This window comes from Marmota flaviventris, chromosome 10, assembly GCF_047511675.1.
Source record: "Marmota flaviventris isolate mMarFla1 chromosome 10, mMarFla1.hap1, whole genome shotgun sequence".
NCBI classification, from domain to species: domain Eukaryota; kingdom Metazoa; phylum Chordata; class Mammalia; order Rodentia; family Sciuridae; genus Marmota; species Marmota flaviventris.
The window spans coordinates 7170856-7196539 of NC_092507.1; the positions used below are offsets into that span (position 1 = coordinate 7170856).

Sequence of the window (25684 nt, forward strand, 5' to 3'; positions counted from 1 at the left end):
AGTGGCTGAGAAGGGACGCCTGGAGACGACAGAACACAGCATCGGCTTCTCCTTTACACTCCCCACCCCCCCGGCCCCGAACATAAAAGTGACAGATGCCAAGCTTTTGCTAGAGTAAGTGGGTGTCCAAAGGGCAAGGGTGGACCAGGGCAGGTATACCAAGAGGCCTCAACTCCTCAGGAACAGGCTGCGGAAGGCACTTCCCAACCTGGGGTCCACCAGTAAGTCCCCACAACTACGTCCACGTAGGGAGAGGGAAATGGCCCAACAATGTTGAGGGTCTTTAACCAACACACGACTCAGCTTGGCCTTCAGGCTCAGGCCCTCCAGCCAACAGCAGGAGTGTGAGAAGCTTCACTCAGGAGAGACCCCCAGCACGGAGGGAAAACCCAAGGAGGCCTCTGCCCACCCACCTGGCCCCACCTGCCCTTGCTGAGCCAGCCCTGTGCTCTGGCCTCAGCATCAACCCCGCTCGGGAGAGTGGGCTCTTGGCTACGTTTTTTCTTTCCTCTCCCTCATTTGTGGCTTATCAATGATGCAAGAGGAATAACACCAATTTCCTTAGGCCGTGTAATCCCCAAATCAGATTGGGGGGATTGTGGGAGATGAGGTGACCTTGCACAGGGCTCCCGGAATGCCACCCAGTCCCACCAGCCGTTCTCCCGTTCCCAGGACATATTTAGACAGATAATGCTAATTGTACCTGACATGCCCTCTTAAGGAGGGCTCGGCTCTCTGCTGGTGTTTGCTGCCTGTGCTGGGCTGGGGCAGAGGGGTACCCACCCTGCCAGTATAGCCTCTGGGAGGACTAAGGGTGTGGTGGGCATGCAGTGGTTGTGGAGGGCCGCCCTGCAGGCTTCTAACACCCACCTATCTGATGCAGATGGTAAGAGCTGAGGGTCTGCAGAGAGCTGGGCAGGCAAATGAGATAGGGGGCAGCAGAGAGAAAGGGGGAGCAGAGGAGGCCAGCAGAGTCCCAGCGTGGAAAAGGGAGGAGTCACAGAGGAGAGGCTAGCTGGGCCAAGTGGAAGGACCCCACAGCAGGCCGCAGGACCAGGCACGGAGACCTCAGGCCTCCACCAGGAGGCACCAGGTGGGCTCCGCTGGCCGAGCTCACGTCCTGGCCAGTCAGTCTGGGCCCTGGCTGGGGTGTCATCACTGTCCTGTCCATCCCAAGCTCTTCTGCCTGTGCTCTCTCAAGGCGTCCCGGCCAGCCTCCCTTGGACCCCCAAAGCCCCCCAACTCCACAACTCCAGTATCTCCCTTCTACCACCTTTTTCTCCCCTCCCATCCTCCCCGGCAACTGTGCATTTATTAATTCATGAGGCACTAATTAGTTCTTTGTTTAATTTTGTGTTAAACAGACTGACCGGAATGATAACGACTTGCAGCGCTGTGTTGGCGTCCCCAACCACCCCTGTTTTCTGACAACAAGGGAGCGCGGAGACCGGAGCGCTGAACCCAAATCCCTCAGCAGTTGCACTTCATTAAGTCAAAATGTGACAAGAAGCTTAGAGAGCAACTTGCAGATCTGATCGCACAGAACAATCGGCAGGAAACTTTCTAGGAGTTGGTTGGGGCTGGGGGAAGGGGGGAGGGGCAGAGATGCCACGTTCCAGGACCAGGATGCACTGGCCCCAAGCAGGTGGCCTGGTGGATCACAGCAGGGAGGCTGCCTCTGGGTGGATCTGGGACACTGGTGGATTCTAGGTCCCCGGGGGGCGGGGTAGGGGGCCGTGAGGAGTCCCCAGTACTACATGTTCAATTCTCTTTTCTTTTATTTGGCAGGGTCTGGAATGGAACCCAGGGCCTTGAGCATGCTAGGCACGCGCTCTACCACGAGCTGCATCCCAGCACCATTTCTCTCTCCTTGCCAAAGTATCTTCTCCTGTCTGCCCTTCTCTGTGCCTGATGCCTGTTCTGGCCCCTATGAGTAGGTGGCATACCCAAGGACTCGCAGAGTCAGGAAGTGGGTGTGGTCAGGAGGGATTCTGCCAGGCCCAGGAAGAGGTAGAGCAGCTGGGAAAACCAGAGAGTGGGGAGCCTACTCTCAGGGAGGCTCAGGATAAGCAAGACCCTTCTAGGCTAGAAAGGGGAAGGAACGTGCTCAAGGGTCATGGCAGAAAGTGCCCAAGGAATGCCAGCGTACCCACACTGTCAGCGGCCCACCCCTCCATCCATCCACCTGTCCGTCTGTCCACCCAGTGTTTAATCCTAACTACTCGAGTCAGACAACCAAGGACCAGAAGGTTGAGGACAGCTAACAAAGCTCAAGGTGACAGCAACCTTGTGGCCCCTTCCTCCTGTCCATGGGAAAGATCTTGGCTCCAGAGGTGCCAAGCTACCAGCCCTATTGGCCCATGGTCCAGGTGAGGATGGTGGAATCAAAAGCGCACCCTGCCCCAGACCAGAGGCAGCAGCCTGCCCCCCTCCTGCCTGACCCCAGTGTGTGACAGTGAAGAGGACAGAAACCAAAGCCAGGGACGGTGGCCCAGAGAGCCCTCCCGCGCGAAGTATGTTGCCTTCTTCTTGCTGGCTGCTGCCTGACCTCTGCGGAGCTCGCCCAGCCCACTGGCCAGGAGGGGAGAGCGTGGGGCAGCCTGCCTCATGCCTCCCCTGGCCGGTCGGAAGCTCAGTGGTCTCCCACCCGAGCCTGGCAGCCCTGGGCTGGCTTCTGTTAATTTGCTGTCAGGCGGCCTAAGCAAACCAATTAAAACTAATCATTAATTATAAAAGAGAGCGAGAAGAGTAGAGAGGAGAGGGTGAAAGACGGAGATGGGGAGGAGGAAGAGGGAAGAGCAGGGGCCTGGGAGCTCGGTGGGGCACCCGGGTGGGCCGGGCCAGGAGGGGCAGAGGTGCTGGAGTCCAGGGTCCAGGAAGGATGGTGGAGAGTGAAGGGCGGGCAGGGCAGGGGCCAGCGTACCAGGACCTGGAGAAGGCTCATCCCTCGCAGTCGCCGGGAGCCAATGCCTGGCCAGGCTCGGCCTCGGAGCCTCACCCGCGGCTGCCCAGCTCCGTATGTATGAGGCTCCTCTGATTATGCAGCCCAGGCCAGGCCCCTGTCCCCATTCTCCTACCTGCTCCCAACCCTCTGGGGCCATGGAGGCTCAGGACAGCTGTCGGGCTGCCCGGCTCCCCCCAGTGCTGGCTCCTTCCCCTGCCCCCGTCGGCCTCCCGTCCTCGCACACCCCCTCTCCAGGCCTGGCCCTTTCACAGGGGCTGGGGCCATGTCAGTGGCAGCTTGAGGAGGGGGGCAGACAGACAACAAGGGGCAGCGTCATGGAAACGGGCACTTTCCCGGAGAAATATTCTGTTTGGCCCCCTCCCTGCATTGAGGAGCTGTCAGGAGTCTGGGTGAGAGTCACACTATCCCGGGACCAGGCGTGACAAAACCTATTTTCTGCCTCAAATTTGATTGATTAAAAAACTTTTTAGGAAAACCATGTTAAAAGAGGGGAAAAAGAGAGAGTGAGAGAGAGAAAGAGAGGGAGGGAGGCAGAAATAGAGGGGAAAAGAAAGAAAGAATAGAAAGAGAGAAGGGGAGGAGGGCTGGGGAGAGAAGGCCACGCAGGGGCCAGGCAGGCCCTCCCCAGCCCGCGCAGTGCCCGCCCGCCCGCCCGGGGATGTGTGTCAGTGGGCCATCCACAGCGTGACCAGGCAAGACGGAGAGGTCACAGGACGCCCAGAACCTTTACACAGTGGTTAGCAGGACAATGAGGGGCCGCGGGCTCTGCGTGGTCCAGCAGGTGCCGGGTCTGGATGGGACGGCAGTCAGAGTGAGCTGCCCGTCCCCACAGAGGGCAGGGTGCCCAAGGCCTCCCGGCAGGGAGGCCCAGGTGGCTGTGTCTGTCCAGCACCTGGAGAGAGCCCAGTCTTGACGGGCATTTGTCCAGAACCCTGAAAAGTCTGCACAGGGTCAAGAAGGAGGACCCAGGGATTCAGGAACAGGAAAGGGGTTTGCCAACGTGTTCTTTTAAGCCCTGGCTCCAGGTTTGTTGGTGGCATTGGCCACTGCACACAGGACCTCGCCAGTCTACCACTGGCCCCTTCCCTAGCCCTTCAAGAATTTTTTTTTTTTTAACAATAGTCATAAAATAAAAAAGCAGAGAGGCACCCAGCTTGGCCCCTCTGTCCTTCAGCTAGGAACCTTGCTGGCCAGGTTGGCCCTGGGCGCTCTCACTCTCCCAGTCTGTCCTGGGCCTTCCCAACTCAAGCCTTCATATGTCCTACTGGACGCTGTCTCAAATGATTCTCATGCATGGCCAGGGACTCTGAGGCTGATGGGAGATGCTCAAGGTTCTAGGAGAAGAGGTGCCCTCTGGCCCCTCCAGTGGCCCCTCCTGGGACCCCTCTGGAGGAGAAAATACTGCCACCATTTCCCCAGGGGGCCTATCGATCAACAGAGGTGCCTCTGGACAGTACTGGTCTCCTTCCCAGGAAGAAGGGTCTGAGTTGGTGGCCTGGTATGCTCCCTTTGTAAGGGCCTTCAAGGTCAAGATGAGAAGCAGTACTGGCCAAGGAGTCAGCAAGATTTTCCCATATGCTGGGAGGGGCTCAGCAGCGTTCTGGCCGGTCTCAGCCCACTCAGGGCTGAATATCTGCTGGACCGGCAAGCACAGTGGCCAGACAGATGCCCAGAGTGACAGCAACTGCTCCCAGCCCTTCCCCAAGTTGACCCCAGCTCTCCCCCAGCCGGGTTCTGTGAGATCATCACGTGTTTATTGAGCCCATATTGTGTGCACCACGCCATACTGGGCACAGGGAAGAAAAAGTAAGAGAGATCCAAGGCAGAGCTGGTGACAGCTGATCTGAACAATGCCTCGAAACTTACTGCCAGCTGCTGGGAGGACCCCACTGAAGAAGTGCTCAGCACAATGTCTGGTATGGTAAGCACCTGCTCTCAGCTGCCAGGGTCCCCGTCTTTAAAAGCTGGGAGACATCCAACACATCCACTCCTAGCTATAGACCCCACGGAGGGAAAACAGGGACTCAAGAAAAAACTCGGACACAAATATTCATGGCAACACTATTTGCAATAGCCAAAAGGTGGACACAACCCAAGTGTCCATGAACTGATAAATGGATCAACATGTGGTTTATCCACACCATGGAGTATCACACAGCCATAAAAAGGAACAGAGTCCTGGCTCATGCTACAACATAGGCACACCTGGAAAACAAGCTGAGTGAAAGATCCGACAGGAAAGGCCACACACTGACTCCATTCATATGAAATATCCTAACAGAGACAAAATCCATGGAGACAGAGAGCATGTTAGTGGTTGTGGGGCTGGGGCAAGGGGAGAGTGGAGTGTGATGGGTGCCATTTCTGTTGGGGGTGATGAAAGAGTTCTGGAACTAGGTATCAGTGACATGCAACTCTAGGAAATGTATTTAATGACACTGAATTGTATACTTTAAAATAGTCACACAGGGAAATGTTATGGCCTGTGCATTTTCTCACAATAAAAAAGAAATCACTTTTTTTGTTTGTATGTGTGTGGTGCTGGGGATTGAACCCAGGGCCTTGTGAAGGTGAGGCAAGCACTCTTCCAGCTGAGCTACGTCCCCAGTCCAAAAAAATGATATAATTTTTTTAAAAAGGAAAAAACAAATGCTGTTAGGAAGAGGACAGTGGGTGGCCCATGTGGCAGCTCAGCAGAAAGGTGAGCTAAGACAGGCAGGGCGCAAAGGTGAACACCCTCACTTTGAATGGGTCCTTTCCCACCAGCCCTGACTGACTGACTGACTGAACCACTGCCCAGGTGTTCCTGGGCCTGGGCAAGATGTGCTCTTTGATGGTGGAAGGAACAGAAACCAGGAAAGGCTGGGTGTCTCCCGATGGCCCCAGGCCGGTACCCGCGACGGCAGGTCTCAAGTGCCGCAACACACAGGCAACGCGTCTTCTCGCGTGTGTGCATCCCTCTGCCTGGCTCCCCAGACAACTTGTGCAGCCGCCCAGCATCTTAGTGCAACAGGCCCCGGTGGGTCTGACAGATGACTTCCCCGCCCCCAGGGCTCCAGGGCTTCCAAAGGTCGGGCAGTCCCACCTCAAAGGGGAAAGCCCAGGATAACAGGGAGCCAGGTGCTCAGGGGTCCCGGAGGCCCTCACCCCGCCCTCCTGCCTGCTCCCGAATGCGTGAGCACACAGAAACCCCTGCCTTGGCCCGGGAACTGTCAGGAGATCAACAAACAAAAGCTGCTTCTTGACAGGGAGTCATTTATATTTTAGCTTCGTTCCATTATCCTAACGAATCCTTCATCAGCAGATGCAATATTAACAGCAGAAAATCAGCTCATTACATCCAGGGGGATTTCATCAAGCCGACAATCATGTGTGCAGCTCCCCAAGCCTTCAAGAGGCCAGTGGGGCTGTTATTTATTTATTTTGTTACTTATTTATTTAATTTTTTGGGCCCTTTCCACATAATTGCGCCGCATCTCAGATCTTTAATAAATAATTTGTAGGTCCTGAACTGTAGATAGCTTAGCTCTCTGCCACGAGAGCCTGCACCAGCCAAAATATTTACCAATATTTAAAAGTCATTAGAATCAGGAGGGAAGTGGGGAGGGGTACTCAATTCTTCCGGAAACAGCCCCGTTTGGGGCTCCGGTGCTTGGCCTGCAATCCCGTCCTCCAGTCCCCTCTCTTGTCCTGAGGGTGGCCATCCTGCCTGAGGCCCCTGCGGCGTGGCCTGCGTTGCTGGCCTCAGCTTGCTTAGTCTGGGTGGGGGTTTCCTGGAGTTCTTGAGAGAGGGACAAGCCCATCTCAAGGGGCTTCCAGAGGCCGATGGAAAGGACCCACCGTGTTCAATGTCAGGGGCCTTCCACCTGCACCAGCTGGAACATGGTGCCGATGGGCACTGCCTGCCACCCCACACCAGGGAGATGAGCAAGAGAAGGCTCACTTCTCCCAGCAGGCTCTGGCTCTGCCACAGCTGAGCATGGGGAAGAGTCCCCATCACCCGCCCAGAGTTAGGCCTCCAAGTTCAAAGGAAAGGAAGGCTGGGTTAGGTGAGCTGTCTGGAAGGCAGAACTTGCCCCATTAAAAGATGGGGAAATGGAGGTCCAACCAACTTTAGTTCTCTGCCCCAGGCAGGGCGGCTAGGAAAGGACCCAGAAAAGGAATTAGATTCAGAAGTGGCCGTGCCCAGCCTCTGTGATTTCCAGTGACACAGCCCAGGCTTCCAAAGGCTCCTGGCTCCAACCCACGAGGCCGCAGTGGCCACCGGTGCTGAGGGGCACCCCCGCCGCCACCACGGGCCAGTCATGCTTTCACAGGTTTTTCCCAGCGGGGGCTGGATTTCTGCCCAGCCAGGAATGTGCTCCCAGGATGTCAATTCTAATCTCCCCAGCGCTCTGACAGAATTAAGCTCCAGTTTGTCCGACAACATCCCAAAGTTTCAGAAATCCAGGGCAGACTCTCTAATCAGGCTGCAGGACAAAGGTCTGGCCTGACCCTGTCACTTCCACTTATTCCTCCTGTCTGTCTCTGGGCCTCGGCCTTTCTGCAGCTTCCTCCAGCCTCTGCCCTGCCCTGGCCAGCACCCGCCCCCCCCCCAGCTCCCCTGTTTCTCCGCCCCGTGCTTCCCCTCCCCAAGCAGCCAGGCTAATCCTGTTGCTCCACTCCCCAAAGCCCAGGAATCCCTATGAGACTGACCTGGCTGGCCCTCAGCCTGCTGGCCCAGCTTTCTCGGGCTCCCTGCCGTTAACTTACTTTGGGGAGCTTGGGCTCAGCTCCCTCTCTGCTCCAGGGAGAGGATGCTCAGTCCAGAGCTACTCTCCAAGTCTGCTCACCTGGCCTTCAGCCAGCCCAAGGCTGGACTCCCCGTAACCACCCCCGAAGTGTCCTTTGTCCTTGCCCAACCTCCTTGCTGTCTGAGGGACCAGCTTGTGGGCTCTGGAAGGCCTTGGTCCTTCTGCCACTTTTGGAGACACCTATTTGGGCAGAGACCTCTCCTCAACCAACTCTGCTGCCTACCAAGAGGCAGAAGCAGCCCTGAAGCCGGGGTATACCGGGTCTGCACAGGACTCAGGCCTTGGCTCTGCTGGACTGTGGAGCCAGCAGGAAGGGGCGAGGAGCCCAAAGGCTGGCCAGTGGGGCCTGGAGAAGCATCTCTGTGCACCCAGCTGAGGAAGGAGTAGAGGATCCTCCATGCCCCACAGCACCCACCTGCTACCACCCGGGAGGCTCTCCTGTGAGCACAGATGCCCAAGCCTGCCCAGGTCTCCAGGGTCAGAAGAGGAGAACCCCGGAGGGCACGCAGAGGCCTGGATGGGGACCAGGCTTAAATCTGCTTTGCTCCCATCAAAAGCTTTTGGGGGTGGAGGGCAAAGGGAGGAGGGCAGAGTTGGGAGGACTTCAGAACTGCCATGCCTGAGCCACCGCTGCCCTGTGCTGACCATGAAGCTGGATCTCTGGGGAGGGGCCCCCAGGAGGGGCAGGAAGACAAACACAAGGGTACAAAGAGGAGGCTCAAGGAGGAAGAAGGGAATAAAGATGTCATTTTGCTGGTTTGCTGACCTTCCAAAAGAGGGAAATCTAGACTGGCCAGGATGGGGGTGGGGGGTCCTTCAGAGCTGCCCAACTGGCAGAAAGCACAGAAAGTCCTGGAATGCCACAGGTAGGCAGGGCCATGCCACAGCTTCTCTGGCATCCCCATGTGACCAGGGCTGAGACGGCCCTGAGCACAGAGTCCCGTGGGCCCCCAGCCCTGCCCTCTCCAGCTTCCTCCGCCACATCGAGTGGAGCCAGGGCCCCCTTCTCAGAGCTGCAGAGAGGGGCAGCCCCCTGGCGGTCCCTTGACCGGTCATCCAGCCTTTCCGCCTCGCCCATGGCTGGGCCTGAGAACTGCCCTGGAGAGACCTGGCTGGGCTGGAGGTAGGGGGACGGGCCAGAGGCGTGTCTCCCGCGAGCCCTCTCTCTGGAAGAATTAGGACTGTCCTAGAGTTTGTGCCTGATAACAGAAAAATCTAGGAAGGCCTCCAGTGGAGCAGGGGCAGAAGCCGGCCTGTCAGCACTTTCAGAAAGCCCTGTGGGTCCCACTGCGCGCACCCCACCCTGCCAGCGACTCGGGGATCCTCCAAACTCCCAACTTGGCTCCTCCGCCTTTCCCCTGGCCTGTCCTTGCTTCTCTGCCGAGGTGGGGTGTTGGGGAGCTGGGGGAGCCGCTGGGCCCTTTCTCCTTTTCTTTTTTGCTATTTATCTGCAGATTGCGTGGAGCCGAGTGGTGTGAGCCTCACCCTGCTAAATAAAGCTTTGGTATTTCTGATAAAGCCATCAAATTCCTTATCGCACTGACACAAAGTGCATTTAAAGAGACAGACACCCTGTCCCTCCCTCCCCCCAGGCCCCCCCCCTCCACTCAGTTCAGATTTCCAGCAGCTCAGACACCAAACAGGGCTCCTGAGGATGTGGATGGGGTGGGAGGGAGGGGAGAGGGGGGCTGACCCTTCCAGCTCCCACCCACCGTGGTCTGAGCTGCCGGCACCCTGAACCAGAGACTGTCCCAGGGTGTGGCATGCTGCTTCCTGACCCAACTCTGGAACCAGAAGGGAGCTATCAATAGAAATGTCCTGCACCAGGGGATGTCCTCATAAACAGAACAATCCTGTGTTGGGACAACAGCCGGCAGCTGAGGAAGAGTCCCGGGCAGCTGTGGGTAGCAATGCAGTGAGCCCCAGGCGGTGACAGTACCCAGCAGTGCAAAGATGAGCTGAGGGGGCCACAAGGCCTGACACAGGCTCACAAGGGTCTGACCCACCCTCCACGTGCTCAGCAAAGCCCTGTGAGATAGGTGGGACTACTGCCCCACTTGACAGATGAGGACACTGAGACTGGCAGGGGCAGGTCCCACGAGGGTTCTGGCCCAACCTGGACAACACTCTTCTCATGAAAGACGCTCCCCCCCTATTGATCTGCAGAGCTGACCTCTAGGCCAGTCTCATGTCCACCTCCCCATTTATGATCCCACAAAGGCAGGCCTTCCTGTGTTCCAGTGTCCCCTCCCAGTTCCCTAGCTCCACAACCCAGGCCCTGCGCCCACACACAGCCTGTTGGTTGAGGAATCAAATTTATTATTTTTAATTATTTTGATTTATCAAAGCAGCAGCTACAATCATATTAAACCAACTTGGCTTCTTGGCATTTAACAGATACAGCTGCCGCAGGACTCCCCAGACTCCATAAAACACCCCGCCTGTCCACCTGCTCCCTGAGAGGGCACCTCAAGCCCCTTCTCCAAGAACCCAAAATTTGAGGGCCACCAGATCCCTGCTACTGTTCCTGCCCTGCCAAAAGCACATGTAGCTAAAGTCACTGAGGGTCAGAGGGTGGTCCAGGAACGAGCTGGGGCAAAGCCGTCGGAGCCAGGAGGAAACTGAGGCTCAGAGAAGGGAGATGACTTGCTCGAGGCACACGGGTCATAAAAACAGCAAGGCAGGACCCACACTGACTCAGTTTGCATCCAAAACCTTCTGGCCACACTTCACACCTTCCCTTTAGACCTGAAAGCCACGCCCTGCTCATGAACCCTGGCTAGAGGAAGAAGGGAGCCAAAGGAAAGGATCCTGAAGTTCAAGGTTTTGACCTAAGGCTGCACACACCACACATTTAGAATCTGGGTGTTGGGGAGGCAGCATCAACCCCAGGCTACCAAGGGAAACCCAGGCCCACCCAGGCCATGGGACAGAGGTGAGCTGGTATATAGCTCCACCAGAGAGCTGGCCACGCCTTCAGGTATTGCTGAATCCCAGGCCTGAGCCCCGGAGCCCGGCACAGTGAGAAGGATCAGAGGAGAATAGAAGATCCGGGCACTTAATTCTAAGCAAAGCTGCATGCAAGGACCAAGTGTGGAACAGGCACCTCTGGGGTTAAAGGCTCCACAGAAGTCATCCAAGGTCACTCGCAGTCCCCAAGGGAAAGCAGATCTTGTCTTCTCAGTGGGGTGAAGAGGCCGCAGTGCAGACAGGCCTTACACTCTGCACCACAGTCAGAGTGTCTTTGCACCGGACTGGGATCAAACAAGGAGCCAGACCACTGCAGATCTCCGTTGCTCCATCAGAGGCCCCCCAGCTGAGCCCTGTGGAGCTCAGTTCTGGCTGCAAGTTCTGAACTCTGAAGGGCACGGATGAGCATGCTACCTGACCTCTCTGAGGTTGAGTTTCCTTATCTCTGAAGTGTGCACAATGACCACGGCCATCTCAGAGGGCTGTAGCGAGGATGCCGGGAGACAAGTGCAAAGCACTTAGCAAAGTGTCTACACATTTTCCATGTGCAAAAAGTAGTGGCAGTCATCATTGTCATCATCATCGTCACCTAAACACTTCCTAACCAGGAGAAGGTGCCAGAGAGCATGGCTTTGGGGCTGGGGATGGCAGACTGGAAAGCGAGTTAGATGTTGTCTGGGAGGGCTCAGAAATGTCTCCAAGATCAGCCATCAGCCATCCCTGCCGCCCACCCAGAACACTGGCTAACACAGCTGACAAGGGCCTAGAGTGTAGGCAGGAGGGTGAACAGGGATGACTTGGGCAGTCCCATTTGCCTATCAAAAACTGTACATTCGCTCAGCTTTCCACGGGGACTCATGCCCTAATATGGGCCCTGCAGCTTTCTGGGTTATTTCGAGTACATGTGATAATGACTCCAGGCTTCACTTCTGCTGCCCCCAGAAAACTTTCCATCTGGGGAGAGGAGAGGGAGGATGATTGGCAGAGAACGAGAAGGGCACAGGAAGCCCAAGGTCAGAGAGTGGGGAGAAAGTGGGCACAGCTGCGTGCACTACCAGAAAGGAAGAGCAGGGGCTGGGGGAACGAGCTGACTCAGGGGCCAAGGTGAAGGGGACATGGAGCTGGACAGGACAAGCCGGGGACTCCAAGGTACAAGGTGGGCACCTGGCCACGCCCTCTGCCTCCTGTCCACTGCTCCAGGGAAGTACTCCAGGGCAGGACGGCGCTCAGAGGAGGAGTTCAAGGGCAAGGTTGAGGGCCCACAGCCCACCCACCTCCTTGCATCAAACTCTGCTGAGGGTCCCTTCTGCATAGCCGTCAAGCTGGGCCTGGGACCCTTGGCTCTTTGGTTTATTTATGGACTAATTATCCTTCTGCCCAGCCTCGCCCCTCGGTCCCAGTCTGCAGAGGGTTAACTCCAGACAGAGGGCTGGCTCTGCCTTCACTCTACCTCCATCCTGCCGCTCCCATCACCTACCTCCCCCACCCCCTGATCTTAGGGAAAAAAACCCATCAAAATAACTATTTTATGTCTCCAAATATGCAGATCATTTTCTTTAATGAAAGATGCTTGACGTCTCCGATCCAATTAATATGCAAATGCAGGAGAGGATTTATTTGTGACATTCTGTCTGGGTGAGAGAAAACAAAAAAGGCCTGTTAACCAAAACACTAATTGCTGTGACTGATTGTCACATATCATCATTTTCATAGGCTCTCCTCCATTCCCGGCTCGCAGGGAGCTCGAAACCAGGACTCCCTCCACGCAGGCATCAAGGAGAAACAGGGCAACTGGCCACCTGCCAGCTCGTCCCCCTTGCGACCAGACCCAGCGTTGGGCTTGGTGAAGTGGAGGGTCTGCCTGGCTCCGGGCCCACGGCGTCTGCCTCTGACCTTCTTTTCCTTCCTAGTCCGTATTTTACTGCTTAGGCGCTGGCCCACCAACTGAGACCTGGCAGGCTCTGGTCTGTATGGGACCTAGCAGGCTGGAGGGGGCCTCATGTAGTGGCCTCAGCCCAGCAAACCTTCCGGCCTTGGTGGAGGCCAATCGCTCTTTGCCCCTGATCTCACCAGCTCGAAAGCAGAGGCAGGCCCATGACAGGGAAGAGGAGCAGGCCCAGGTGGCCTCTTTGGGTCATCTCAGTCACTACCCTTTGCCTCTCTTTCCTAAAGGTCATCATCGTGCCTGTTGAGAGGCCACCTAGGGAAACTGAGGCACAGCACAGCACAGCACAGCATCGTCTCCTTCAGAAGACACAGGGAATCTCTAAATTCCTGGAGACTTCCAGGCACTGCTGAGGCTGGGCAGACACCGGTGCCTCGTCCTGCCCCAAGTGCCTGCCACTGAAGTGCGCAGGTCACAGCCACTAGTTCCCTGAGTGGCTCTTCAGGGTCTTCCTTTCTCACCTGTGCCTGAGCAACAGTGGGGAGGGGAGTGGTGTTGATGGGCACCCCATTCCCAAAGGCTGGGGGACACTGGAAAAGAAAAGGCATTTCCAGATACTCATACCAGTACAAGAGCATCCTGGAAACCCAAGGCCAAGGGCAGTCAAAAGTTCTCCAAGGCAGCCCTCCTTTCCACACAGGGGCCAGCAGGAGGGGAGACCTCGGGACCCTGATGTGGGGTCCTCAACCTTGGGAGGCAGATCTCTTTCTCGAAAGTCCCGGATGCTCAGAAAAAGGCCTCTTCTACCTTCCTCTCACCTCCCTAGAAGTCCTCAAGATTCTAAGAACACTGAAAACTGGAGAGCCAGAGCGCTCAAGGCCAAAAAGTCATGAGGTTCCCTGAGCCTTGACCTGGGTGCTGGGCCCAGCTGAGGGCACAGAGAGAGGCTCTGGGTCTTGCCGGTCATCATGGAGAACCCTGGACAGAGGGGCCACTAGGCAATATGCACCAAAGCAGACCCGCCCAGGGCTCTGCAGCTGTCCACAGTGGGGCCCCAGCATGGCAGAAGATGGCCGCATCTCCCTTGACTCCCGGCTCAGACACCCCCATCTCCTGCCCCAGCCCAGAGCCGCCCTCAGGCACCACCATGGGCCTCCAAGAAGAGCTGGCGCCAGGGCAGCATGGGGCAGACACTCTCCCCCCAAAAAGGCCTGCCCCCGCACCCCAAGAACAGGCTCAACAGGATGCCGTGCGGGGGAGCTTGGAAGCCTTCCGGGAAGAGCACAGCCCTGGCACCAGTCCCGCCGGGAAGGAGGTGAGCTGGGTCTGCCACTCTGTCTGCCGCTCACCTGACTCGCGCCCACGGCGGCCGAGCACCAATAGGGTGTGCGTGGGTGCAGACGGGAGGCGCGCATCATGGCGCCAGGAGCCAAGGGAGGAAGGGCAGGCGGCTGGGAGTGGCAGCAGGTTGGCTGGTCAGCTGAACAGTGCCCTGGCTGTAAGCTGTCGTGGGAAGGCTCCGCCCACCTGTGTGGATGGTGGGTGGGCAGAGCAAGGGTCCTCATCCTAACACCGAGCCCATCCTACCCAACGCAGAAGCACCCACTTTCCCCTGGTCTGCCCGCCACCCTGAGCTAAGTGAGAGAAGACGGGCATCACTCCGACTTTGCTCTTGGCCAGCTGTGGGCACTCACCACCCAGGTTGGGGGCACTGCAAGCTGGGCACAGTGCCACGCTCTCCCTGTACCATGATTTCGAATCCCTTTAAAACTAACCCATCTGTACATTAAAACAAAGGAGTAAGTGGCTTTGCGCAGAGCAGTCTATTAAAGCCAGACGCCTGCGACACCCCTCCGCCTCGCCCTTCCTTCCCCTGGTACCCAGCCTGGGGCAGCATGTGCCTTGCTGGACATGGCAAAGTTGGGTCTGGCTAGACCAGCTTCCTCACACTGGGCAGGGCGGCCTTGCACTTTACAGGTGTCCCTGTCATGGCCTGGAGGAAAGGCCCAGACCCCAGGGCATCTATTAGCAGCCCTGGCTGGTAGCTTGCTCCCCCTGTCAATCTTCTGTGGCTTGTCACCTGCATTCCTCTTCCCCACAGTAAGGGTTCTCTAGAAAACTCATCCACTTGTGGCATGCTCCCCAGACTCGCCTCTGCAGTCAGCGACAGTCACAGTCAGCTTTTCTCTGGCCATCTTAGGTGGCCATTGCAACTCTGACCTAAGCATCAAGCACCCCAACCCAAGAGCCCTCCTTAGCCTGCTGCTCAGGGTTCTTCCCAAGTCCGAACCATGTCACTGGGAGCTGGCCTCAAACTCACACCCAGCTGCCCAAGTCTCCCATATCTCTTCAGGTTCCTGGTGGGAACAAGTCTAGTTTCCCAAATCCCAGACCCCACAACTCTGTCTGCACGGACACTCCTGGAGAAGGTGGGGGAGGCCTCCACATCTTGGCCAGCAGGGGTGTGAGGCCAATGTCACTCCAACTTCAAAAATACCCCAGCATACAGTCCACGGGGTCAGAGCAAAGGGCACGTGGTCAGAGCTGGACTATAAATAACCAGCAAATGGTTTCCCCAAGCCACGGCCCCTCCCCAGCACCAAGAACCTTTCCGAGGAAATCAAAGTGAACACAACTGTTACCAAGTCACTACTAAAATATTTACCAGCCTGGCGAAGTGCCGAAGGTGCTTGGCACCGAGTGTTTGCTTATTTACAAGGCTGTTTTAAAGGGTAGAAAGCAAAATAAGGTAAACTGAGCTAATAAACCGAGGGGCCAGGTGGTACCTACTAGCTGCCAGCTGTCCCAGGCATGGAAGGAGCTGGAACAGAGCCGTGGAGACTCCCCCAAAATGGGCCAGGAAAGCGAACAGAGAGGCTCTGGAGCCCGGAAACGGTGAGGGCCCAGGGAACGGGAGCAGAGAATACGGAAAGCTGGAGAGGCATGTCCCTCCTCCCCACACCAAACCCACCCATCCCAGCGTGAGCCCCACAGCAGCCCCTGCGCCCGCATGCTCACGCAGAGGGCAACTGAGGCATAGCCTATCCAGAGACAGAGGGGAGGGCCCTGGGTGAGGTGCAGGCCAGGAAAGGGGAGGCCCAGAGGAAGGCAGGCAGTGGGGGGCTGGCCGGGATCCTCAGATCAGGACAGAAGGGGGACATACGGGACCTGGAGGAGAGGAGCTCTGGGGGTTTTCTCTTCCTCCTCTTTCTTTGAAGTTTCCTTGTGGTTTGAATTTAATTTTGATTTTCTCAACTTTAGCAGATTGAAGTTGAAATAACCTACAAATTACTTAATGTGTTGTAAATCTGGGGGAATTCAGGAGTAATGGGGACCACATGTTGGCTGGGAGGGAGCCCACAGAGGACTGGGGGAGGCAGCCTTACAGACGCAGGTGGCTGTTGCAGGCACAAGCTGGATGCCCAGGCTCCTCCCCACCAGGGACAGGGCTTGGGGTCCCCTAGGGCCGGGGGTGGGACTCCCGAGCTGGCGGGGAGTCCTGGAGAGACACGAGAGAAAGTGTTAAGACCATGCCCTGACCAGTTGCAGTCCAGGGCCGCCTGGTGACCGTGGACGCTGGGCAGCCAAGTAGGCCGTGTGCCAGGCGTCTGCCAGGCCCCTCTGCAGCGTCGATGCCAACGCCGCGGCCAGCCTGCTGCATGCGTGAGGCTGTCAGCTGAGCGCCCCCCTCCCCTCCCGCCCTCCCTCTTCCGCAGACTTCTCTCAAGTACTGAGCCATATGGTTCCAGTTAAGCTCCATATTTTTCCCTGTCGATTGAAGAGACACACTTTCCTCTTTGCCAGACAGTTTGCAGATTGCTCTGTTGGCTCAATTTCTTATTGGATTTCTCAAAAAACCTGACATTTTAAATTAATTTACAGCCACAACAAAAAGAGTTCAGAATTTTAATGGTGTTGTAAGTAAGTTTTAGGTAATCCACTCCAGATTTTGATATTAACCTTTGAAACCGGAGTTCATTCAGCTACTATGTTACAATACACAGTCAGGCCTGGGGGAGAGCTTGCGGGGAGGAGGAGAGGCTGGATCTGGGAAGCCCTTTTTTGCTAGGAAACCCCAGAGAGGCTGGTGGGGGGGGGGGGAAATCCTGGACAGGTGAGTGACGAGGCGGTGGGAGGGGAGGGCTGTGGAGGCCAGAGCAAGGGACCTGCTGAATGTTCTAGAAGGATGGGCTGGGCTCTGTGGGGGCAGCATCCTCAAGGTCCTTTAATAGCAAGAGCAAGGTGAGGTTCCACCTCGGTGCATGGGGAAATGATAATGGCGTGATAATCAGGATGTCGGCTGACACCGGGCACTCACTCAGGCTGGGCCCCATACTGAGTGTTCTCCTAAGTCAGCTCAGGACTCAAGCCATCTAGGGGTGGGCGCTGTCTCACCCCCACCACCACCACCAGCAGCAATCACTAATGTTTAGTGTCCCAGGCAGAGCGAAGTCCTTCTTGGATGCTCCCTGATTAGAAGGCAACAGAAACCCTACAAGAGAGATGCTTGGCCCACATCCTCGTTTGCTGAGGAGAAGAGGCTGGGAACTGGAAGGCCAGGCCTCCTGGCTCCGGGGCTGCTGACCCACAGCCAGGACGCAGGACACTGTCCTTCTAGCCCCACTCAGCTCCTCCTTCCGCAAGACGCTACAGACTCCTCACCACTGTGGTCCCTCTCGCTGGGGCAGGAGGAGGAGGACTGGAGGTGTGGTCCCCCAGGCAGGCAGGGGTGCAGGGCTGTGGCCTGCTGAGGAGGCCACCTCGCCCTTGAGCTGCCTCAGGCTGAGCTGAAGGCCACATGCCAACCCGGCTGGAGGAAACTCCAGGCACGGGGAAGGCAGCCCTCGCCAACGTCTTTACTAGGCCCTGGCACCATGTGGCCCTGCCTGGGTGCGGTGCCAGCTTACTACACCAGCAGATTGCTAGCATTCTTCTCCTGCAGGAGCTTCCCAGGGCACCCAGGAATGGAGATGCAAAGACGGGGCCCTGCCAAAGCTGCTCTGGTCCCTGGAGGGTCCCCACCACACCCGCAGCAGTGGCACAGGGCTCCAAAGGGAGCCAGGAGAGGCTGCACAGGGGCTCCTCAGGAAGCCAGGGTCTCCCTTGTCCTGGCTCTTTCCTTGGAGGAAATGAGAGTGAGTCAGCTTCTGTAAACCCACTGAGATGTCACATACCTGGCACGGCATGGGGCTCCCACCCAGCTTCCCACTGCTAGAGTTGGGGCAAGGGAGAGGTTGGGGACAGGTGACCTGAGAGGTTGCCTCTGGAAGTGATCAGAGCATGGGAGTGGAAAGGACTGAGGACCAAGAGAAGGCGGAGAGGGACACTGCAGAAAGAGCAGCGGAGGAGAGGGAGAGCTGGGCAGACCGAGGGAGTGGCCTGTGGTGGTTCCAGGTCAGCCCTGGGAGATCCTGGGTGACAGCATGCCACGGAGAACAGGGGCTGCAGAGCCATGAGCCACCTGTCATGAGAGCCCGGCCCACAGCCCTCATATTATAGGAAGCAGCCCGTGGGACCTCGTGCTCTGGCCACATCCCCTTTATCACCCATGCGTTCACAATGCTCTCTGCTCCTCCAGGTACCAGCTCTGTGCAGGGCTTTGAAGTCCAAGAAAAAGTCCAACCTCCCCCCAATTCACCCCAAACTCACAGACTTAGGTTCCTTCAGTCCTTTTGTCCCCAGGCCCTGAGAGGTCCAGCACCACCCAACAGTGACCCAACCGACACTGACCTGATGCCCACTCTTTGAAATATTCTGGAAACTCTTAAGGTTCTGTTCCTTGGATCCCCTTCCTTGATGCACTCGGGCCTCTAGCCAGGTTCCCAAACTCCAAGAATGAGAAAACCCTCCCCAAGGTGCCAGGAGCCATGACTGAACCCCGTCCTCTTGCCGCTCCCAGGGAGAATGAGCGTCTGCACAGTAGATTTGTGGGTGCTGAGCGGGGAAGGCTGGCTGAGAAGCTGGCCTTCTCCTCCTCCCTGATCAGAGTTGTCAGAAGGGCCAGGCGGCAGCTGCCAGGGCTGCCCACAGCCCGTGCCCAGGCTGCACAAACCTGGGAACCTGTGGAGCCCCTGGCTAGCTGCCAGGCAGCATGTATGAGTGTCAGGGGGCGAGCTGGGGGGAGAACTCAAGCTTGCCATGCCCCGGCACCATGCCAACACGAGGAAGGTTGAACTCACCCTGGGCGCAATGCCACGTGCCCAGAAACCGGGCATCTGCTGGCATGACAGCACGTGAAGAACGAGGGGTCCCACCACCCCATGATCCCCTTCAACACATCATGATGGTAGGTCTGCTCCTTCCCCACATGGCACCAAGGATGGGGGCCCCCAAGTGTCCCCTTGGCTCCATGCCCATCACGTACCGTGGGCTATCCCCATTGGCACTGGGCCGCACATGGAAGGACTCAGACACCCTGCTGGACTCAAGCCAAGCTCCGAATGGCTCTCCCCACTGGCTTGAGGCCATCAACTGGGCACCTCTTGGTTTGGGCCCCTGGTACCATCTATTCACTATTATGTGCCCATGGGAGCCACCCTCCCTCCAGCTCCGACTGCTGACAAACATGTTCCATCATTTTATGGGCCACAGAACGAGACGTCAGGAGTCTTCATAAAATCAGTTTCAATGTACAAACTATATGCAAAAATATTTAAAATGAACTTCCTTCCCCTCTGGTCACTGAGGCAATCCTGTCCCAGCTGATTCAATTTTCCTGTGTTCCAAACCCCAGAAACTTTCTGAATCACTTCCCTCCCCAGTTGTCTACTGGCCTCTCGCTCGCTTTCCAACTCTTTCTTTCTTTATTATTATTATTATTATTATTATTATTTTATTTTTTATTTCCCCCTCTTGGTCAGGTTAAAGCGCTCCTGAGGGGTGATTGACGGGGGTTGCCATGGAGACCCTGGCTTGAAAAAAAGCCTCGTTAGTTGCCAACTCTGTGTGTTGTTGTTTTACAACTGTGACCGACCGTCACATGAGAGGGGGGACAGCTGGGGGCCGGGCAGCACAAAGGGGAATGGCTTTTTAATGGAGTGCCTGGCCGGCGCTTGAAGACTCAATAAAGAGTTGCTGGTGAGTCCCCTCGCTGGGCCCAGCCCAGCACACGGGGCCAGAGGCCCTTTGTTCCATAGGAGATGGGATGGGAAAGTTGGGAAAACCAGCGGCTGAGAGGGGAAAACAAGAGGCCTCCCCCCCCTACTCACTGGACAGCTATTTTCTCTCACTCTCAGGGTGCCCGGATCGAGGGGACAAAACCCAGTGTCTTGGACAGGCTGCCATGCTGGGGGAGGTGGCTGGGAGGCAGCTGGGGGAAGGGGAGTGGGAAGGAAAGGGAGGCCACGGGGAGGAGGGGGTCAGGCCTGCCACCTCCCCAGCATGGAGGCAGGTGGCTGATGGGAAACTGGGCCACCGCAGGGTGGAGGCACTGAGGTCCCCAATGCAAGACGGGCCTCAGCCCTCACAGGGGGCAAGATGGCCTCCAAGCTCTTCCTATTGCGTGCCAGGACTTGAGCATCTGTCCACTGCAGTGGCCAGGCCAGGGGCTTCCCTCCCTCTCCCAGACTGCCCCCTAAGGACCCTGTGTCCCCCTGCTGTCTCTCCCCACTGCAGCGTCAGATGGGCAATGCCCAGGAGGCGGGCTGAGCCAATGATCAGGCCAAGGATGTGGGCTTTCTGATGGGGGAAGACGGGGCTGGAGCCCCACAGGGAGAGACAGACCAGAGGGTGATGGTTCTCAAAGAGTCCCCTGCAGGTCTCTGCGTGCTCTCAGGACCCTTTTAGCGGCTCCATCAAGTCAGGACGCCTTCTGTGATCATCCCACATTGCCACGCGCCTTCCTCCACGTGGTGACGCTGCACTGACGTGGGGGAAGCGCCAGCTCCCGACCAGGAGCTGCAGCTGCTGCAGGAGCAGCCGCTGCGATCCCCGGCCCCACGTACTTCTGGCTCGAAAACCAAAAAACACCCCACCACGTTCACTTAAAAATGTCCCGGATGAAGCCAAAAAAAACTGGTGACTTTGATGGAATCTGGACCCTCGAGTATGTGTCTGTTTAAGAGTCTAAGGGGGGCTGGGGTTGTGGCTCAGTGGTAGGGTGCTCGCCTAGCACATGTGAGGCACTGGGTTCAAACCTCAGTACCACGTGAAAATGAAATAAAGATATCGTGTCCACCTGCAACTAAATAAATATTTAAAAAAAAAAAGAGTCTAAGGGATGAAAGCGAGCACACTTGGCATTCTGCTGTAGCAAACCCAAGTCCAAGATTGATGGGGGAAGTGAACTTGCCTGAGAAACAGAAAGCAGAATGTGCCACCGCCATCAGGGAACACCAGGAAAGAGCCACTGACAGACACATTGCGATACTTTGGATCTGAGTATTTGGCAGCTACTTTCTCAAAAGGGACCAAAGTAAGCCTCAAAAGGGACACCTCAAGAGAAAAAGGTGGACAGTATCTGCGGCCAATGATCAAACCTGAGATTTCAAGGGAGAATTAAGACTTTTGGAGAACTTACATCTGTCACTCTGACTTAGACAGTGTCCTTGCACGTAACAGCTTTTCTGATGAGATCAGTGGTGACACTAATGACTCCGATTCACTAAATGCCATGTAATGAAATGCTCAACATTCCAAAGATCTGCATTCCCCAGGGAACTCGTGTTTTCCAAGTGACCCATACAAGGTTACAAAATCTCAGATCAGGGAATGAGTCATTCCCAGAGCCAATGAGCCCACTGGGTTTTACTGTGATGGGGTGGGTTCACCGACCAGATACAACAAATCTTTGAGAAACCACTTGTTGAGTTTTGGTGTAATATCAAAGAAGAACGTGCTCAACCGTCTGCAACGGCCATGCAAAGCCTCCTCCCTTGTCCAGCAAGGCCCACATGAAGCTGGGTTTTCTTCACTGCCTTTGATCTAAACAACCCAAAGGAAAGGATTGAGCCCGGAAGCAGAGACCCAAGAGAACATCCAGCCACCCTCTCTTGAGTCAAACATCCAAGAAACTTGCACAAGTGTAATGCAACACCAATCATCTTGCTAACACTTATTCTGGAAGACAGTTACAAAAATATATTCCTCATAGTAATGGATTTGTTATAGTTTAATAATATTATTAAAAATGAATTAATAAATGTTTTTTTTAAACAATGTCTTGGTTTTAATTTCTAACCTGATAAATATTGGAAAATAAAATTCCCATGAACCAAAATGGGGTCCTCAATATATTTTAGGAATATAACAGGGTCCTAAGACCAACAAATTCAAGAACTACTCTCTTAGAGCAGTAGGAGCAGAAAATCTATGTAGGGGATGTGGGATGAGGCGCCTCAGGGACAAATCGCTGGCCCCACTTCACATCCTACGTGACTGATGCAGGGTTAGTATTCCTTATCCAAAATGCCTGGGATCCAGAGCTGGGGCTGGGGCTGGGGCTGGGGCTCAGCCGTAGGGCATTAGCATGGCACATGTGAGGCACTGGGTTCGATTCTCAGCACCATGTATAAATAAATAAAATAAAGGTCTATCAACAACTAAAAAAATTTTTTAAAAAAATGCTTGGGATCCGAAGCATTTCTGATTTCCAATTTTTGGGGATTTGGGAATATTTGCACAGACATATGAGGTATCTCAGGATGCGACCCAAATCCGAACACCAAATTCATTCATGTTTCATGGGCACCTCCTACACACAGCCAGAAAGTAATTTTATATAATTTTAGTGCATCTTCATTTGCACTGTGACCAGTCCACATAAGGCCAGATGTGGAATTCCAGTTGTGGTGTTTCGTTGGTGCTCAAAAAGTTTCAAATTTTGGAGCATTTGGAATTTTGTATTTTCACATTAGACATGTTCAGCCTCAGTAGGATCATGTGCCTGGGGAGTGCAGAGGCTTGGGCAGGGCCCGATGCCAGATGCTCCCAGCAAGTATTAGAACAACCACTGGGGGAAGTGGCCATCTCCGCCCTTGGGCTTGAGCAGGGTCTGGACCCCCATGGGAGGGCAGCTGCTTGGGGTGCAGGTGAGTCACACTGCTCCATCAGAATATAAAGAGGAGCTGGCAAAGGGGGTGCCCAAGAATGTGGCACTGAACAGGGAGTCCTGCCATCAGTGTGCAGTTCGCAGCCTGCCCTGGGCCCCTTCCCAGGGACGTGCTAATTATCTTCTCCCACTGTCCCTGGGGGAAACCAGGCTGGAGAGGAGCACCGGCAGGCTCCAGCTCCAGCATTCCGCTCCACGCTGCCTGGGGAAACCAACGGCCCTCGGCCCCCTAGCCGAGCTCTAGGGCAGAGACGTGGAATTTTCCAGGAAAACTTCAAAAGCATCACGGCTTGGGGAAAACATCTGTAAACCGATCTTAGAGAGGAGAAAGAAAAGTAAGAGGGCAGGCCAGGTTTCCCAGGGACACCACCAACATGGGGGGCCAAACGGAAGCCAAAGCTGAGTTCCCATTTCACACCCAGTGTTCCCAGGACAGGATCCAAACTTGGCCTAGAACCCCGGGGTACCCCTTCCTGCAGGAATTGGAAACCCAGGACCACAGACCTGCGGCTTCTGCCGAGAGAAGTGTCTTTGAGGGATGTCTGCATCCTGACACGTGACCTGCCGAGCAGAGGTTATAGTGCAGTACCATCAGGAACCAGCGTGCCCACCTGCCCCACAAACTTCCTGAGCTGCCTTTGTGCCAGGGACATTATATGCTACATCAGGGACAATGGCAGAAAGCCCTCTGCCCTCAATGCTCCCTATTATCAGAGGCCAGTAAAGAAGTCACCGGGCAACTACAACTCAGAGGGACAGGCACTGAGACTGTGAGGCTGTAGTGACATAAAGAGCCCTAACTCAGTCTCAGGCAATCCTGGAAGGCTTTTCGGAGAAGGCCGCATCTCTGGTGTGACCTGGAAGACCTACTCAGAAGAGCCAATGTGGTATAGTTGGCGTGAACCTGGGCTCTGGGGACAGACTTGGGTTTGAATCCTTTGCTGCTACTTCTCAGCTCTGTGATCCCGAGCCTGGCTCCTGCTCTATAAATCAGAGTTGATATTGGTATCTGCCTCAGAGGGCTGCTGAGGGATTAAGTGAAATTATGCAGCTAAAGAGCGCGACACGGGTCTTGGCACATACTAAGCACTGAATAAACGCCGACAGTTACATTTAAAGTCACACAGGTGCTGTTCTGATCTCCAACAGGTCCACGCTGGCTGACCCCCAGACTGACCCGTACCAGGCAAAGCCACCAGGCTGAGGCAGGAACACTGGGAGCTGGCCTATCCGCCTCAGCCCCCATCGATGCACAGCCACCACACACCAGTGGGAGGGGGCAGCCCCAGGGCCTGTCTGAGCAGATGACAAGCAGAGGTGGCAGCCGCCCACCTTCCTGGGCCTGTGGAGTGCTGGGCAGCACTCAGCCCTGATCCTGAGGAGTGTTTCTTCCTGCACTGAAATTCCAAGTCACCTGCCTGGGAAGAGGCAGGGAAAAAATATCCCACGGCCATGCCCTCCACTGGAAAAAAAAAAAAAAATTCTAGGAAACAAAATACAACGACATCTTTTTATTTTGTTTTTTTCGGTAATTATACTAAAGATGAAAAACTCATAATAAACATCTCCCAGTCCCCACCTGCTAACAGTAATTATAATAGACTCAACAATAAATGGTAAAGCAGGGCAGAGCTGCATCTCGGGAATTCTCTAGGGCATGTGGATTAGCTCGGAAAGCCTGAATGATTAAAATACACTAATTAAAATTTTGTGTTCCTTGGTAACTCGTCTGCCTGGGCCCCTGGTGTTGGCAAAATGGGAATTAACGTGACAAAAGCAACACAGAGGGTTTTTGTTTTAAATAAAGAAAAAAAAGAGAGAGAGAGAGAAACAGAGAGAGGGAGAAGGAAGATCTATATAAACAAGTTAGACACCAAGAGGAAGAAAGCAAGGTGCTCTTCTTGCTAAGCGCAGCACCAAAACATGGGACAGGACCAGGCAAGGCAGCGCCTAAGCCGGCGAGGGGAGATCCCCTTGGCTGCCCTGAGGTCCTGTGGGGGGCACAGGGAGCATGCGTCCAGGGGCCACTGCTTAAAAACAATTACTGGAGAAAAGAGGGTGGGAGGCAGAGAAGCAGAGGCCATGGGCGCCCACCCAGCCCGGCTCTCCAGCAGCATTCCTCTAGGGCAGCCTCGGACCCTGGGCTCCCCGCCCCATGGCCAGGGGGACCCTGGGAGGACGCAAGGGAGCTTCTACCCCATTGCAGTTGCACAAAAGAAATTGAACACTTTTGAGTTGCCCTTAGCAACCTAATTGCATCAGTACATTGCACACAGGAGCCAAAGTAACTGAATTTTGATGAAAAGACGGCGGTAATTTACGGCATCACAAAATTAGTTGTCATGGCGACGGGTTAATTACATCTCAAATTAACAATGCAAGTGTGGTGAAATTAAATATAAATCATATTTTCTGCATAAATTATAGGGGTTGATTAGACCGGGGCTCTGGGAGAGGGAAAGGTTGAGCCGCCACGGGCCCCAAGCTGCATTCTGAGCTGACGAGAGAGGCGCCTGCAAACGCGGGCGCGGACCGGGAGCTCTGGGAGGGGACAGGGGACCGTGGAGTCAGGCGCCAAGGCTGCCGGGGCTGCCTCCCTCTGCTCTCGCTGCCACTCGCAGGCTCCGCAGGCTCCACGCAGAGCCAGGGCTGTCCCCAAAGTTTGCTTCTGTTTGGATCAAACTTTGGCTGGGGGAGGAGGTGGGCTGGCAGGGAGGAGGGACGGCTGGCTCCTCCTGGCTGAGCTGCCGATGCGAGCTCTGCCCTCACCCATCCCCTGCGACTCTCCTGGTCTCTGTGCCTGGAGCCCTCAGAGACCCACCACAGATGGTCAGCTGAACCCTCAGTCCCCTCGGTTAAACAGGGTCAAATGGTTTCCAGTCATGGGCATCTGCCTACCAGGGGACGGGCCCATGCCACCAACAGGTCAGCAGTACACCAAAGGGGCAGCGTGAGCTGCGGTACCCAGGGTACCCAGAGGCAGCAGCTTGTGGTTGTGGTGCCACAGGCAATCTGGTTGGAGA

General features: G+C 55.7%; 1 protein-coding gene across 1 annotated transcript in view; it reads right to left on the reverse strand.

The window, feature by feature from the left end:
* Casz1 (castor zinc finger 1) overlaps positions 1–25684 on the reverse strand; it is a 142929-nt gene that overhangs the window by 65411 nt on the left and 51834 nt on the right. The gene's annotated exons all lie outside the window — the stretch shown is intronic.